Source organism: Hypomesus nipponensis, chromosome 14 (assembly GCF_054491055.1).
Source record: "Hypomesus nipponensis isolate SF chromosome 14, ASM5449105v1, whole genome shotgun sequence".
Taxonomy (NCBI): Eukaryota; Metazoa; Chordata; class Actinopteri; order Osmeriformes; family Osmeridae; genus Hypomesus; species Hypomesus nipponensis.
Window position 1 is genome coordinate 10909955 of NC_140374.1, and position 17070 is coordinate 10927024.

Below are 17070 nucleotides of genomic sequence, written 5' to 3' on the forward strand. Positions count from 1 at the left end.
CGGGCATTATCCATTTAGTCATCTGAGTCATTTGGAAAAAGCTCTTATCCAGAGCAACTTATAGTACAAGTACAGGGACATTCTCCCGAGGCAAGTAGGGTGAAGTGCCTTGCCCAAGGACATGCTGCCGTGCACGTGACTTGCCTAAGGACTTACAATTTGCCAGCAGACATGAATGAAACAGTTGAAGCTTAGCACAGCTGAGTTTTTTTGTTGTTGTAAAAGAGGTATTAAGGTGAGACTTTACATTTACACATTATCCAGAGCGACTTACAGTAAGTACAGGGACATTCCCCCCGAGGCAAGTAGGGTGAAGTGCCTTGCCAAAGGACACAACGTAATTTGGCACGGCCGGGAATCAAACTAACAACCTTCTGAATAATAGCCTGACTCCCTATCCGCTCAGCCATCCCTTACATAATGGAACATTTTGTACCCCTTTAACCAGCCATCTGGTCAGGTTTCCATTAGGGTGACTTTAAATGATAGATTCATGAGATAGGCTATGGATATTCATCTGGTCAGGGGAACGGCATAATAGTTTGCTGTCATTTCAGGAGAAGACAGTTAGAAATGCATATCAAGTCCAAGACCTACTTCACACCATCAAGTAATATTGATGTATACAGTCCACCTGGTGTCTACCGATAACCTTTAAGGTAATTATCCTTATTGTTACTGTGAATATCAGAGTTGGATGGTAAATTCACTCTAAGGTTTCTGGGAATTTGTGGATGACATTTGGTTATGTCAATATTTCAGACATCAAAACTCTACATTAAAAGGCTTTAAGTTTTGATTGAAACCTCAATTTTAAGGCAGTGGAGTTTTAACAGGCTGTGCTAAAATAGTGCTTGGCAAAGAAACGCTTTAGTTCTCTACATGTAAAATAAATGCGCAAAAATCTAATTAAAAACCTGTATGGAAACATCCAAAGCTCACATTTCAAATACTAGGCAATCTCTTGTACTTATTTTTTCTTGACGATATTTGAAATTGATGTATTGCAATATGGAAACACAAACTACACATTAACTAGCTTCAAATACTTAACACTTCAGACACTCTTATCAAATCAGCATGAAAATAATGTGCATGATAGTCTTCCTGAAAACATCTACGTACTGGCTTCAGTGTTCTTGTAACTTTCACATTTTACTACAGACAGTCAGGTTGGTTTAACAGGATGTGTAGCTTGGGAGCAGCTGAAAGGTCAGAAGAACAGTCAACCTGGTTTACAACATTATTGCCATCCGAAGAATTCCACTGATCTGGTTCAGTCAGGAAGACTCACTTACGGTTTATTAACAGTACACACACTCAGCGGTATGGTTTTGCTCTCAACATCCATGATAGAGAGCTACAATATCCATCTTTTCCTCTGCAGATAGAGCAAGACACAACCAAAGGTCCGGCAGGAAAGGGATAAGGCTGGCTGGAGGGAACGCAAGCAGATGCGCATATATAAATGTGTCTTGGAGCAAAGAAATATGTCAATATTTCTATTTCTTACATTTTAATCAATGTACCACACTGATGAGGCTCTTGTGAAGTTTTGTAGACATTTAAGATACTCTAAATATTTGATCATAAACAGTCTAATGAAGGATCATTCAGTGTGCGTATGAGACATTTCAGTTCGTATGCTCTAAAACATAGACCACATGATTGTAAAATGTATTTTGAAATATCACAAAAACATGGTGCCGTGCACGTGACACATTAATTTGAGATGTTGAGACCTTAAATTATACAAAAACTTTAGGCTGTGACTTGCCTAAGGACTTACAATTTGCCAGCAGACATGAATGAAACAGTTTGAAGCTTAGCACAGCTAAGTTTTTTTGTTGTTGTAAAAGAGGTATTAAGGTGAGACTTTACATTTAGTCATTATCCAGAGCGACTTACAGTAAGTACAGGGACATTCCCCCCCAAGGCAAGTAGGGTGAAGTGCCTTGCCCAAGGACATAATGTCATTAGACATGGCGGGGAATTGATCTGGCAACCTTCTGATCATTTTAACATTTCAGACATTGTCTAATAAATACCACAAATTGCTCAATTGTGTATTTTTGTGTGTATGTCACTGTTATCTCTGAGGTATTTGTCAGCAGTCTGCAACCTGCAGGCCCATTAAACACTCAATTTTCAGGCTCTTAAGACATAAACGTTCTCCTTAACAAACGTAAAGACAGTAACAGAAAATAAGTTGACTGGCTCAGAAAATATTATCTAATACACCACTAGGTTAACTGGTGATAATATTATTATGTTACTCTTTTGGAAAAGGACAAACATTTATGCACAGAGTTATGGGGCATATGCCTTTGTTGATTAGACAAATATGGTTTAACGATAGCTCTATATGCAACACATTTCTGGAAATATTCAAAACATTCCTAAGCCTGCATATGCAGTATGTTAAAATTTCACAAAATTATAATTCACTTGCACAACAGGAAGTAACATTGGGCCCAATGTTGTCGTGTTTTCAGGGACGTCACATTATACACTCACCCACACATTGGAGCATTACATAAACAGTTATTACATGTTGCATGTACAGTAGGCCTACATTGTGTGTGTGTGTGTGTGTGTGTGTGTGTCAGCCAGGAAGAAAGTGTGCTTAATGGAAGGAGATGCAGTAATACCATGTAATTAATGCAACAGTAGTAACTGCATTTCTTCTCAACATAGACAGTAGATTAATGCATTGATAATTGGCTAATTATTTTGTCTTTAGATTTATGAGAAGGCTAACAACTTGTGCAGGTAAAGCAGTACTTTTAAAACGTTTGACTCACTACTAAATAGATCCAATGCCCCCAAATAAAATAAAAACTTGTCCTCGAGAAAGGAAGACATACTTGGGTTATAAGATAGGACAAATATCCTAAAAACGAATTCCACATAGACTTACTGTGCAATTTTTCATGGACATTTGCATTTGACTAATTTTATGTTGAATACATGCATGACATTAGTTATTTGAAGAGGACCGTTGAAAGCTCAGTCCTAAGGCCCATCTCTCTTGTTTTGAAGCTCAATGAGCACATGTCTGACTGAATGTTACATTTGGGAAGGGCCAGGGACAAAATTAATTCCTACTGTGGAGGACTAACAGGACTAACAAAACTATTGCCAGTCGTATTGCCATTCCTTTTGTCATTGCTATTGGGATTCCAGTGGTATACCATACGAGCAGAGCAAATAGTTTAGTCCCTACTGACATCAATCTCAGGGAGAGTGGGACTGCAGAGGTAGTGTGTGTGTGTGTGTGTGCGTGTGTGTGTGTGGTGACAACATCAGGGGACCTGCTCTAATGATCTGTTGCACTCATTCAATGCACACAAGTATTCAACCTTCTACAACAATGACTGGGGAATGCTGCACAGAAGGTCCGTGGGTTGACACATTTATCATTTGCCAAAAGATTGTAAACCATATAAAGATGGGTTGCAAACATACATACTGCTGAGTAGGAGTTTACATAAATTCGATGTGCGGTTGAATGGATTGGCCTCCCACAGAAAGCACTATATATTTCTGAAACAAAATAATTATGGAAAATTACTCCACTTTCAGACAGCCAGACACATAGACATATTTTTTCTAAAAGCATATAAGCAGGCATGTAGAAGTGGACGTGATAAACAGAAGTATAGTAGCTATTTTCTATCTTGGTATTATTTCTGAGCATTTAATATGGATTAAATTACAGTTTATGTATACTACCTTTCAATCTTTCATTCAGAATCAAGTTTCTGGTATTAACAGCATAAGCTTCTCTTCAAGATGCTACCTTTGTATGCTGGGATCTCATCATTTATTTGTGCTACATCTGCTATGATCGGACAACCCAAGTATTCCAAACCCATCTCCGTCAGGAGTCTGTTGATCTCTTGGTACTTTAAACACTGTAATGGATTGTCAGATGATGTTAATGTAGGACATGGGGGTTTGGTAACATTCAAACTGTCTTACAGTAAAAATGCAGCAACATTACACATTTCAAGCGGCATTACAAATGTTGCGCAGGAGATACCAAATAAGGGCTCTACTTTGAGATCACTGTTGCGTATTTGTATGCATGGGCATTGAATAGGCCCTTGATCTTCCTATTTGTGAAGAACTCTCACAAGCCTTGTGACATATTATTTCAGAAACAATTCACAAGCTACTGTATATTGTGTCATTCAAGAAGTTGACAGATATGACTCTTGAAATTGAAATGTAAACAGCAAACATATATAATATACCTGCAAGATGCTTGTACTCAATAAGTGGATGACAAAAAGCCAATATACACTTACATTAATAAGACAAGAAAACATGTCTGTCCATGGTGCCTTAAGGTTTCTCAGAAACTCATACCTACTACAATATGTTGTCAACAGCACAGGTGGGAAGTGTATACTTCTATCCTCCTTCTGCTTTGTGCATAATAGCCTGTCAGATCTCCTTCTATTCAAAATGACATACATGCACAGCATAGCGGGAAAAAAAGAATTCCTCTCACGATGCACCACAAAAAATGTCACCGCTTAGTCACTTTTCATGTGGTGTACTGATGAGATTAGCGTACCGATTGGACATATGAAACAGAGAAGTCCACAAGCTATCTTCCATTACTGACAGGAATGTTGCCCTCAGCACTCTAGACTGAGAACGTCCTGCCAACAGAGGGTACTGTAATCTCATCTAACATCATATGCTTGTCTTTGACATGGCAGCTGTCCACCTTTTGACCTTTAATTGGCATGTCAGTGCTACAATCTTCTCTGCTTGCTCTTGCTCAATGCTTGCTTGATGACAGGTCCATGAAAACATACACATGCGTTGATGTTAAGTGACCCAAGCACAATAACTAGTCAAATAATTATTTGTTAGACTGCTAAACCTGTGTTTAAAGAATGTACACCTGCTAGATTTTTATATTCAGTTTAACTTAGTTTTTTTTTCTTTTTCGGTTTAACCTAGGTTTATTTTTTGGTAAAGAAGATTTGTATGTATCAATACACTCTCATGTCTAAATAAATAGTATAAATCTTCATATTAGGTTTCTATTGTATTAATTATGAATGTAATCCCAGTGGAATAGTCCTTACAACAGTTGGTAAGTGGAAACAGTGTACTTCAAGCAGCATCATTTATTACAGACTTACAAGATTTTAGTCACCTTAGGCCCGGATACTTTACTCATAGGATGGTACTTGCCAGATCAGATACAGATGTATTCATTTAGCAGATGGTTTCTAAATAAAATACAATAAATTCACACAATTTAACAACAGCAGACCTCAGTACATTTAGAATGGTATAGATTGTTTGTTACTATTGCACATTTTCATCTGCAGTTTTGACATTGGCATGTGGCTGTGCTGTATTCATCAGGTCAGTAAAGTAAACAATCTGAAGTAAAATTGGTGGGCTGTTGGAAGAACATGCATTATTTTTGTACCACACAATAAAATAATTGCTTGTGAAAATGGTAACATAAATACAATCCCCTTGTTGACAGTTGCAATAAGAAAGGGAAATTAAGAACGTTTACAGTATACAGCACACAGCAGTGAACTCAGTGGTTAGTAAATTGATTCATTGGTTTCAAAATGTCTCAAATACATCAGCCCAATCAAATATCAAATTCCATAGCTAAAGGGAGTTCTGAAACCTTTCAAAAGGCTACATATGATGATCCAAATTATCAATGCAAGAAAATACTATGGCCAATGCGTTGTATTTCATCTGCTAAAGCTGACAGCTTAATGTTATTAACAACGTAATCAAAGAAGATATTTAAACCTGAAAGATAAATTATTACTACATTACTCATTGGTCATACTATTGTACAACAAATTACAAGTTTCTAATTTGGAAAATCCCCAACCACTCCAACCTCCTCTATGGGTCTGCCACCTTACTTTCTAGTGGGCAGAGTCTTGAAAATCACAAAAGGTAGCCAGGTCACCTGTGGCAAATCCTTTCCAGAACAAAGCTGGCTGGCTTCATGTGAATACCTTACCCCCCAAATGTTGAATCTGTGTTAATGATTTGTTAATGATTTCTTTGATTTAAACACACTTGTAGTAGCTTTAGGTGTTTGTATTGTTTGCTGTATAATTCAATTTCTGTTTCTCTGTGGTAAAGTTATTTGATTTATAACTGGTTTACCCAGCTATTATATTTGAAGTTTCATGACTTTTGTTAGATTATTAATTATGGATGTATGATGTTTAGCTTTAAATTCTGTGTTTCCTTTTTCTTCTGTTATCAGGCGAACCAGATTGAATGAACTAAACCATAATAAAAGACTGAATTGGAACAAAACATTTTGACAAATGTAAATGAGATCAGTTAGCGTACCCATCAATGCTTATAAACTGTCATTTTCTTAGTGAAATTCATTATTCCTGAATGTGCTTCATTTGAAGCGTTTCATCTGAAACATCCTCATGAATCAATGAAGATAACTACGAGAATACAACACAGTTAGAAAAATCGACTGACTACTGAGTGCAAAGAATAGTAAACAATGGTGGATTGTTGGCATTCAGTTAATTTGTGGCTTGAGGCAGACATGTATGGCACTACAGACTGTGTTCCCCGGTGGACCAGCTGAGACTCACCCTCACTTCGGCAAGAAAAAAAAGCAAGCTGTGGTGAATGCCAGAAGACTTGTATTCCTTATAAATTGCCATTTGGAAAAAAGATGTACAAATTAATTGAAGACATTATGGGATTCATAGCTGTTGCAAATGCACAGATATTCAGTGATGCACACTTGATCAAGAATGATTCCTGGCAATCAAACATTCAGGTGCATGTGGCCTTGTACAATACCTTCACTCAAACACTGTAGGCTACTTTATTCCTCCTTGAAGAGACTGATTAATATAGACCTGGATATGTCACATAATAATTGTATTTGTAATGCATTTAATATTTAGGTAAAATCTCTACAGGTTAAAAACAAGAAAGGGCGCAAAAAAATCACGTAGAACATGAGAGAAAATGGAACAGATGAGAGGTTAAGAATCAGCCAAAGACTGTTAAAAAGGTGGGGTTTTTAGCCATGTTTTTAGGCAAAGCATCCCCTGGTGTCCTCAGGTGATCAGGGAGAGCATTCCACAGACTGTGAGCGGCTGGGCAGAAGGCCCGAACTCCCATAATACGCAGCTTCGTCCTTGGAGGTTTCAGGAGATGTTTTGCAGCAGATCGGAGGGTCCGTGTAGAGGTTTGTGGCGTGAGAAGCTTGCACACCCTCATGGTCGTGCACCCTCATCAGGATCCTAGGAACACTGTTCTGGATATACTGCAGTTTCTGGAGGCCAGGGATCCCGATGAAGAGTGCATTGCAGTAGTCCAGCCTGGAGGAGACAAAGGTGTGGACAAGTTTTTCTGTATCTCCAAAAGTGAGTGTGGGATGGAGTTTGGCAATGTTTCTGAGGTGGAAAAAGAAGGTTTTGAACAGATGTTTGATATGAGCCTCGAAGGTCAGATGAGAATCCATTTTAACACTCAGAGGTTTCCCCTTCATTGGTAATTTTTATATTTTGAATATGTTCCTCCACTGCATATTGCAGTCCCTTCTGCCTGGATCTGGAAGATATTAGTGATGTGTAGTTTGTGAACGATTCGTTCATTTTGAACGAATCCTTACAAGGACTCGGGAGTAACGAGTCCTCTTAGTGAGTGATTTGTTCATTTTCTCGTGGCCGCGCATCGGGACTGTTGCATAGGCTCGTCGAAGTAAACAGAAATGATTTGTTCATTTCCCGACTCGGTCTTTCTAAGAGTCTTTCGATCATTTTTCACGTGACATGCATAGGCTCTGTACTGGTGGCTAGAGGAAACGAACGAATTGTTCATTTCCAGACTCGGTGTTTCTACGAGTCTTTGGATCATTTATTCACGTGACCCGCATTGTATTTTTTAGTAGAGGAAACAGTTTCCTCATTCCCTTTCGCGTGGCCGCTGTGTTAGTAAGACGTGAATGATATTCGCTCATGTCATCATACTGAATGGTTTTGTTATTTTCTTTACATTTACACTTCGTTTAGTGCAGTGTAATTGTTCGCCGTGATAATTAAATGCTAGTGTGATGATAAATGACCAAATCATACAAACTGTCATGATACATTCTTCTAATGCAGGAATTTCTTTTGAAATAGTAGGCTATCTGATTGTGCACATGTCATGCACGTATAACCCCCCCCCCCCCCCCCTCACTGCATACATGAACGAATGACTTGAAAAAAGATTTGTTCATTTTACGGAACGAGATTCAAATAACTTAATCAGTAAAATGTTTCGAACTTCCCATCACTAGAAGATATCGCAGTGGTATTACTCAAAAAATCCTCACTCACACTGACAGTTATAGCACTTATCCCCGTACTCGCCATGGCTTTTGGGTTGACAGTTCCGGGAATTATGTCGGACGTAGCAACAGTAACTAAGGGGGCGTGGCCCTGGGGAACGGTCAATTTTAAATCAATTACAACTAACCAACAAGAGCAACAAGTCTCTCAATAAGCTAGCAAACCAACCTTAGCTAGCATGGCTAACGACATTGGCTAATTCAACTTTGGCAGGCTATCCTCAGGATTTACAAGCTTGCTAAACTTATACTATATCAAAAATTATTTAATAGACATAACAATGGATTTTGCCAGACATGGGCTACTATCCAGAGCCAAAGTGTGTTGGCATGCTGTAAGATTGCCTATAGCCTACACGTGCATTGCTTGGTATCATTGTTCCCGTATCAAGTGCGGCATATTTCAGTGCGGGTTAAAGGTCACATGATATGCTGTTTTTGGATGCTTTTATACAGGCCTTAATGGTCCAGGTCCCCTAATACTGTATCTGAAGTCTCTTTCCCGAAATTCAGCCTTGGTGCATAATTACAGCCACTACGAGCAGTCCCACAATTTGCATTCCTCAAGAAGTGCTGTTTCTGTGTCTGTAGCTTTAAATGCTAATGAGGAGGAGAGAGGCCCATGCCCTAATGTTTACAATGGATGTATCGCAATGGCTCGTAGCCCCGTTGCTGTAAGATGCCTCGAATTTTCCCAATATTCATCTGGTCACCCTGGTTTGCAGGGGGGCACACTCAGTCATTTCAATGAGGGGAAAGGCGGATTTCGCGCGCGCCATAACAACAGCAGAATGGTTATCCAAATAACAAAGAAGTGTACAACACTCGCGTTACAGTGTATTCACACATACTGGATGCCATACTTTACATTAGCTACAGGAACTCAGCTGTTAGCTGCAGAGCTAATGTTACAGCCACATTCTAAGAGTAGCAAGCTCGGTAACTGTTGTGTCTGTTAGTCAATCAGACGAGACGTGTTCAAAACTAGTTGTACTTTATTCCACACCGTGCTGCTGCTTAATCAGCGTCACTGCTCTCCACACGTCGTGTTATACATCTGCCAGCGCATGCCTAACTCCACTGAGCATGCTGGGAACTGGAGTACTAAATAACACCACATCTTCTCCCCTATAAAGAAATCTAAGTTTCTATGTAACAACATTAACCAACATGACAAACCTTTACTTTCGTCAACATTATCTATTTCCCCCTACTTAAGCATTCAGGACCCTAGGCCCTAACCACTATAACATTGTCAGGTTTCACATTTCAACATTGTCATAACAACTCAACATTTCCTCTTTATTTTTATCAATTTTTTCTTTTTTTCTTTCATTTTTTTCAGGAACTCATAATGAATAAGTCAGTGTTTTTCTTCAGCAATTCTCAATCAACCTCTGAGTTGGCTTAATCTCCCTCCTAGGTCTGGAAAGTCTCTCAGCAGCTGGCAAGCTGGACACCACTGTCAGACCACTATCAGCGTGGACTTGTTCACTGCTGACTGGTACAGGAGATTCTGGAGTGTGCTGCGGAATCTCCCTCTCCTGAGCTGTGGTTTCTTCATCAGTCTGTTGTAGCTTAAGATCAGTGCGATTTCTCCTTAGAGACAGTCCACACTCCGTCTGGACCCTGTAGGAACGAGGAGCAACTTCTTTCTCAACGCGTCCCATCAGTCTCCATGTGCCTGAGTTGATGTCTCTGAGACGTACTCTGTCTCCATGCTTCAAGGTAGGTAATCGTTTTGCTGTCCTGTCATGCAGCTGTTTTTGTTCCTCCTTTTGCTTCACTTTTTCCTTTCTGATCTTGTGTGCACCCTTGGGCGTCAGCAAATCCTCGCTGATTGGTAGGTTGGAACTAATACGCCGACCCATCAGCATCTGGGCTGGTGACAGACCGTTCTGGAGAGGCGTGCTCTGATAGATCAGTAAGCTTTTCTGAAAGTCATCTCTGTCTTCAGCCTTTTTCATCAGACCTTTGACTGTCTTGACAGAGCTTTCCGCCAGGCCATTGGATTTTGGGTAAATGGGACTTGACGTTGAATGCTGGATTCCCCACTCCTTGGCAAATGAAGCAAACTCACCGCTACAGAATTGTGGACCATTGTCTGTAAACAGTTCACAGGGGACACCATGTCTCACAAACACAGTCTTAAGGTAGCTGATGACTGCTTTGCTTGATGTTGACTGCAGTTGTCCAACTTCGGGATAATTAGAAAAGTAGTCTGTGACCACAACGAAGCTCTTTCCGTTACAGTCAAACAAGTCAGCTCCTACTTTAAAGTAAGGTCTGTAAGGCACGGGGTGAGGCATCAGAGGCTCGGCCTGTTGTTTTGGTCGGTAGGTTTGACAAAGTTCACAAGATGCTGTTGTCTGGTGAATGTCGTCATTGATTCTTGGCCAGTCCATCACCTCTCGGGCCCTGCGCTTGCACTTGACTTCCCCTAAGTGGCTTCGTGTATCTTTTGGAGCATTGTTTTCCGTAGTGAATGAGGTATGAATAACTTGCTTCCCTTGAGAACGATGTCATCCACCACTGTAAGATCTGCTCTGTGATTCCAGTAGTCCTCTAATGTGTTTGGACAGTCTCTTTTGCTTGTAGGCCATCCCTTCTGTATTGTCTCTTTAAGTACTTTCATGGTTTCATCCTCATTGGTTTCTTGTCTGATGTGCTCGGTTCTGTCAGCTGTAACTGGTAATGATGTCACAATCATATCCACATACGCCTGTATGTCTGCGCAAGTCTCACTGTCAGCACTTTCCTCCTTGTCCACTGCCCAAGACAGAGTGTCAGCGGTGAACATATACTTTCCGGGTGTGTATGTCATCTGTACATCATACTTTTGCAGTCTTAATAACATGCGTTGTATTCTGACAGGCCAATCGTTCAGCGGCTTGGATATGATCGACACATGTGGCTTATGGTCCGTTTCTACTTCAAAAGCTTGTCCATAAACATAGGCAGGGGCGGCGCCAGAGAATTTTGAATGCAGGTGGGGGAGGGGGTGCTAGATCTTTGACAGGGGGAGCTGCGCAGTTATATATTTTTATATTAGATAAATACTATCAGGTCAGGAGTGGGACCCACTTTCAGCCTGGGAGTGTAATGGCCAAAACCAGCCAATCCCCACCAGGGGCGGAGCCATACATTGAACATTCGGGGCTTAACCCGAACCTAGTCAAGGTTTTGATGTGAGCTGAAATCGGAACTTCATAGTAATGCGAGTACGCGTAGCCTGCAAGCAAGATTTTTTTGATTAATTTCAGTGTGAAATTTTTTGAGCTTTATATAGCCTAATATAAACACAAACTAAATTACAACTCACAATTTTACCTTAAAGATTCAGGGCAGTGTTTCCCCTACGATTTTTTTTAGCAGTGGGGGCAGGTCTGTCTGGCCCCCCCCCCCCCGTCCGAAATAAAGTTCTAACCCTATATTTTGGAGTACATTGATGTAATAGTCTAATGTAATAGTCCTATTTTCCATAAAACAATACAGTTAGGCTACTTAAAGTATGTTCTAAATGGCAGAAATATGCTGCCAATTAATAATTGACGTAACAACTTATTGTTAATGGTCAGTAGCCTAGCCTATCGATCAAGGTACTCGAAAGCGTGTACACTGTTGGCTTCATTTGATCTTGATAGGCTAAGCATTCTTTAGCAAATAATAACAATATACCCACTATTAATTAAAACTAGTTAAGCATAATAATGCACCTAAAATACAAACATGAGCAAGGGCAGCAATCGATATCGAATCAACAGGCATGCAATTATGCTAGCAGGGGAAGAATACAAACAAAAATCACCAGTTAACTTAAATTTGCAATAACTGTAGACTAATACAATAACAGGCTTTAATGAACTGAAAACATATATTATACGACCTACAGTTCTCAAAGACGCACACACGAAATCTCAACAGCGCTGTGAAGCGTGTGTCCTTCTTATTCTCCGACATGCACTCTAACAATCACTGCTGATAGACGGCCTAAAATCTTGTACAGCCCTATTTCTGATACCGTGGCGGCAGAAATTTAGCCGTGGCGGGCTGCCACGACAAAATCAACATAGAGGAAACACTGCAGGGCTTTTGAGAAAACATATTTTTCCCAACCTGGCAGGAACCAAGATTTATGTAAGATCAGTGACTGATCTTACTCTGCTTTTTCAGTTCCTCCTGGCATGTTTTTCCCATCCATTGTATTATTTTTGAATCAGCTTATTCTCCCTCCACAACAATAAATTGTGGTTTAGGGTTGTCTTCATGAAAACAACCTTGGTACACGTACTTGTGTTTGAGAAAGAGAGCATGCGCGACAACTGACAACAGCACTTTTTAATGCACAGTCTGATCATGCGCTTATTTAGATTAAAACCTAGCGTGGCCTACAGTAACTTAACAAACCTAACACATATGAGCAGTCCACCGGGAATTCTCCCGATGGCCTCTCCGGGCCTATTAGTAAATGAGCAATATTTCTGGGGGTGCTATCGGGGTGCTTTGGTCTTTCTTGGGGGTGCTGAAGCACCTGATAGCCCCTCCCTAGCGCCGCCCATGTGCATAGGCGACTGGCAGCCACTTCTCCTCCGCATGCAGTTGTAGTAGCACCGCCCCCAGGCCATACTGTGATGCGTCTGCAGAGATCCTGGTGCTCCTCTCTGGATCGTAGAACTTCAGCACAGGTTCTTGTGTTAGAGCCTTTTTCAGCTGCAGAAAGCATTGTTCCTGTTCATGTGACCAGACAAACTCATTTTTCTGATCAAGAAGGCTTCTGAGAGGTGCTTATTGTGTGGACAACTGTGGTATAAACTTGGCGAGGTACGTTATCATACCCAGAAACCGTCTGACCTCGTCTTTATTCAGGGGTCGCTGCATGTTGTTGATTGCTGATGTCTTCCTTGGATCCGGCCTCAACCCCCTCCACACTGACAACATCTCCCACAAAGGTAAGTGTTTTCACTCCAAACTCACATTTGTCCTTGTTCAGTCTTAAGTTGACCTCTCTTGTCTTATCAAGCACTTGTCTCAGTCTTGTGTCGTGTTCTTCTCGGGTAGACCCCCACACAATTTTGTCGTCCATCATGGTGTCAACTCCTGGTATGTGCTCAAATATCACGTGAATGGTTTTGTGGTAGACCTCAGGTGCTGACAAGATGCCATACGGCAGACGAAGAAAGCGGTACTTGCCCTCAGGCATGTTAAAGGTACAAAGCTTCGAACTCTCCTCTTAGAGCTTAAGCTGCCAGAAGCCTGACGAAGCATACAATTTGCTAAACCATTTCGCTCCAGCAAACTGCGCCATGATTTCTTCTCTGGTTGGCAACTTGAAGTGTTCCCTTTTAATTGCCTTATTGAGATCCCTCGGATCAAGACATATTCTCAAAGCACCTGTCTTCTTTTGCACTATGACCAGCGAACTGACCCATTCTGTAGGCCCATCGATTTTCTTTGTGAACCCCATCTTCTCCATGCACGCCAGCTCCACTTTCAGCTTGTCTCTCAGCTTGAACGGGACTTTCCTGCAGGGATGCACAACTGAGGGCAGGCTTTTGTCCACATGTATCTTGTGTTGTCAAGGTAGACATCCAAGTCCTTCAGAACAGTCCCTGTACTCCTCCATGAGAGAGTTGTGGTTGTTTGGGGCCTTTTGTGATGTCACTACAAACACAATTTTGACCAGATTGAGCTTAATACATGCCCTGAGTCCGAGGATTGGTTGTACACTCTTGTCTACGATCAGTAGTTGTGCCTTTATCTGTCGTCCGTTTTGAAGGTTGCTATGCAGCTCACTTTCACTGGCACGATGTCTCCAGTGTATCCTGTCACTTACATTTTTACAGGAAGGATCTTGCTCTTCACAGTCAGGGTTTTGTAGTCCTCCATCGATAGCAGGTTTACCTGGGCTCCTGTTTCAAGCTTAAATGGTATTACTGTTTTATTTACCTCTATAGGTACAATCCATTCGGCTTTGTCTACTTTCTCACAAGTCTGCACACTGTCACAAACAAAGTAACTGTCACTATCTCTATCCTCTTCAACTGCATAGACTTTCTTCTTTATCTTTTTCCCTTTATCATTGTCCGCTCTGCAGCATTTTGAGAAGTGATTATTCTTTCCACAGGTATTACATGACTTGCCATATGCTGGGCATGATGCGGGCTTGTGGCTGTATCCACATTTACTACACTTAAACTCTGTAGTTTTCTCTCTCTCATCTCTGTGTGGTTTCCGTCGGTCGTGTTTTTCCACTGCATGCACTGCTGTTTCACCCCTGCCTAGCTCCTTAGCCTGTGCACGAGTAGTTTCTGCGGCTCTACATGTCAGAACACACTTCTCTAATGTCAGTCCTGTCTCACGGAGCAGCATTTCTCTGAGCACATTGTCATAAATTCCACAGACTATTCTGTCTTTGACAAGTGAGTCTTTTAGAGCTGCAAACTCGCATGTTTTGCTCAGCGTGTGGAGCTCTGCTAAATACTGATCAAACGGTACACCTTGTTTCTGGTCATGAGTGAAGAATTTGTACCGTTCAAAAGTTGCTATAAAAACTGTCAACGTCAGCGTGTCTTCATCCAGTTGAAAGCTATTATAAACGTCCAGAACATCTTCTCCAATGACATGCAAGAAAATGGACGCTTTCGGTTTGTCATCATCACCCCCTGCTCTACTAGCCGCCAAATAGATGTTAAATCTTTGCTAAAGCGCTACCAATTGTTGGCAAGATTACCTGTCAATTGCATGCACGAGCAGGGGCGCAAAAAGTGGGTATGCGCTATATGCGGCGCCGCACCATGGGGGCGCCAAAACAATGGTAAAAATTAATAAATGTAAAAATATTTTTCTTTTTTTTGTATTTTCTATTTATAGCTGCTGTTGTGCGTTTCTGCATTTCTTAAATGTTATAATTTTTTTTAGAACTGCTAGGGTAGGCGTTGTGGAAGAAATTGCGATTTCCTGTGTGCTTACATTATTCACTAATCAATAGAACTAGTCATTGGATACTAGTTAGTATGTTCTCATGTAAGCTTGCTATTAATAAGAGTAGATTGTGTCTATGTGTCAGGGTTAATAGATGTTCGGGGTCAGGAGAAAGTGCTGGCTAAATGTTCCTTGTTATGGCTACAAGGAGAGCTCCAACTATGAACTCTCTAGGCTGAGTGGTCATGTGTTGGGAGCTGTGAATCTTTTCCTCTGAGACTGTTGTAACGTCATTACTGCCTGACTGTCACTATCTATGTTTACATTCTTGTGCCCTATAAAAGATGGTCCTCCAGCCTTCAGGGCTGAGAGAGACATGATTGAGACCTAAGCCTGGTGTTGTGTTGTCATTTATGGTCAGAGGTCCGATTTTCTCTCCCAATCTGCAGATTGATAATACTTATTGAAATCCAGAACTCAACTGAACTTAGTCACTCCGTTTATGAAGAGACGGACAAAACACTTTCTTCATCAATTGGCGTTGTCGAGCAGCAGGATTGCAGAACCAGATCCAGGAGAGACCCACGGCGGCACCAGTATAAAGCAGAACCCGTGACACGCAAAACCAAAAGGTAAGGGGATCCTTTTTTCTAAAAAACCCCATTCACGGACTGCTTTGTGCTTGGTGCGCCTGCTGTCCCTCTGCGATACTGGTAACGTAAACAATTTAAGAACCCTTTTTTATTGTGACGTTCAGTTGGGAGCCTGGTCTTAGCAGAGCAGAGTCTGCTAGGCCTCAACAGGAGGAAGATAATAGAAGGTTTTAGTTTAGGTAGAGTTTGGTTTAGTAAATTTGGGTCATTGTTTGACTTGCTATTTTTACTTTGTCTTGGTCAGAGTTGGCAAACTCTGATAGCGTACAAGAACCCTGGTCGCGGGAAGTATTGAAAAAGTATGTAACATATCTGTATTCTTGATCTGAGGCAAAGGATCTGTTAACAGAGAATACGGACCATATACTCTTGATCTGAGGTAAAGGATCTGTTAACAGAGAGTTATGGTTTTACAGATACAGACCAGGGGTGAACCAAACAAGGAAATGTTATTTTCAATGCATGTTAAACATTTTCTCTTTTGAACAGAGATCTTATTGGGATTTTATTTCGTTTGAATTGTAACTGTATTAAGTGTTGTTTGGGGTTTTCTTCCTTTAGACCAAGCACAGTAGGTGGGCGGTCATAATGTGTTAGGGTCAAAGGCTTTATGCGAGAGACCGACTTTTAATGGTAAAGTGGGTTTTAAACAAGTTAGGGATACTTTGTCAATGTAAAAGGGACAGTTAGGAGGTTAACTGACAATCTTGGCACTTAATGATCAGCGAGGGACACAATCAAACACTAAGGGAAATATAGACTGGCAGTTAGCCTATATGATTTAACTCGTTTTTTTAAAGCACAAAATTGTGGTTATTTTGTTACTCATGAGGTAACGGAGTTTTGGAAATGAGTGTATGCGCGTTCCCAAAGAGTCGGGTCTTTGTATGCGCGTCCCATGATCGAGCGCCGGAAGGCGAGGATACTTTGGCTTGAAAAGGCCATATTTGTAGTTCACCACCACCACACTTCTTGTAGTTTATTCTTAAGAGTTTGTGTGACTGTTCTAAAGTGCTGTCTGATTATTGCTGCAGTAAATCAATTAAGTTGGTTTCATACCGTTATGAGATTCGTTACAGATAGCCTACATTGTAATTCAGTATGGATAATCTA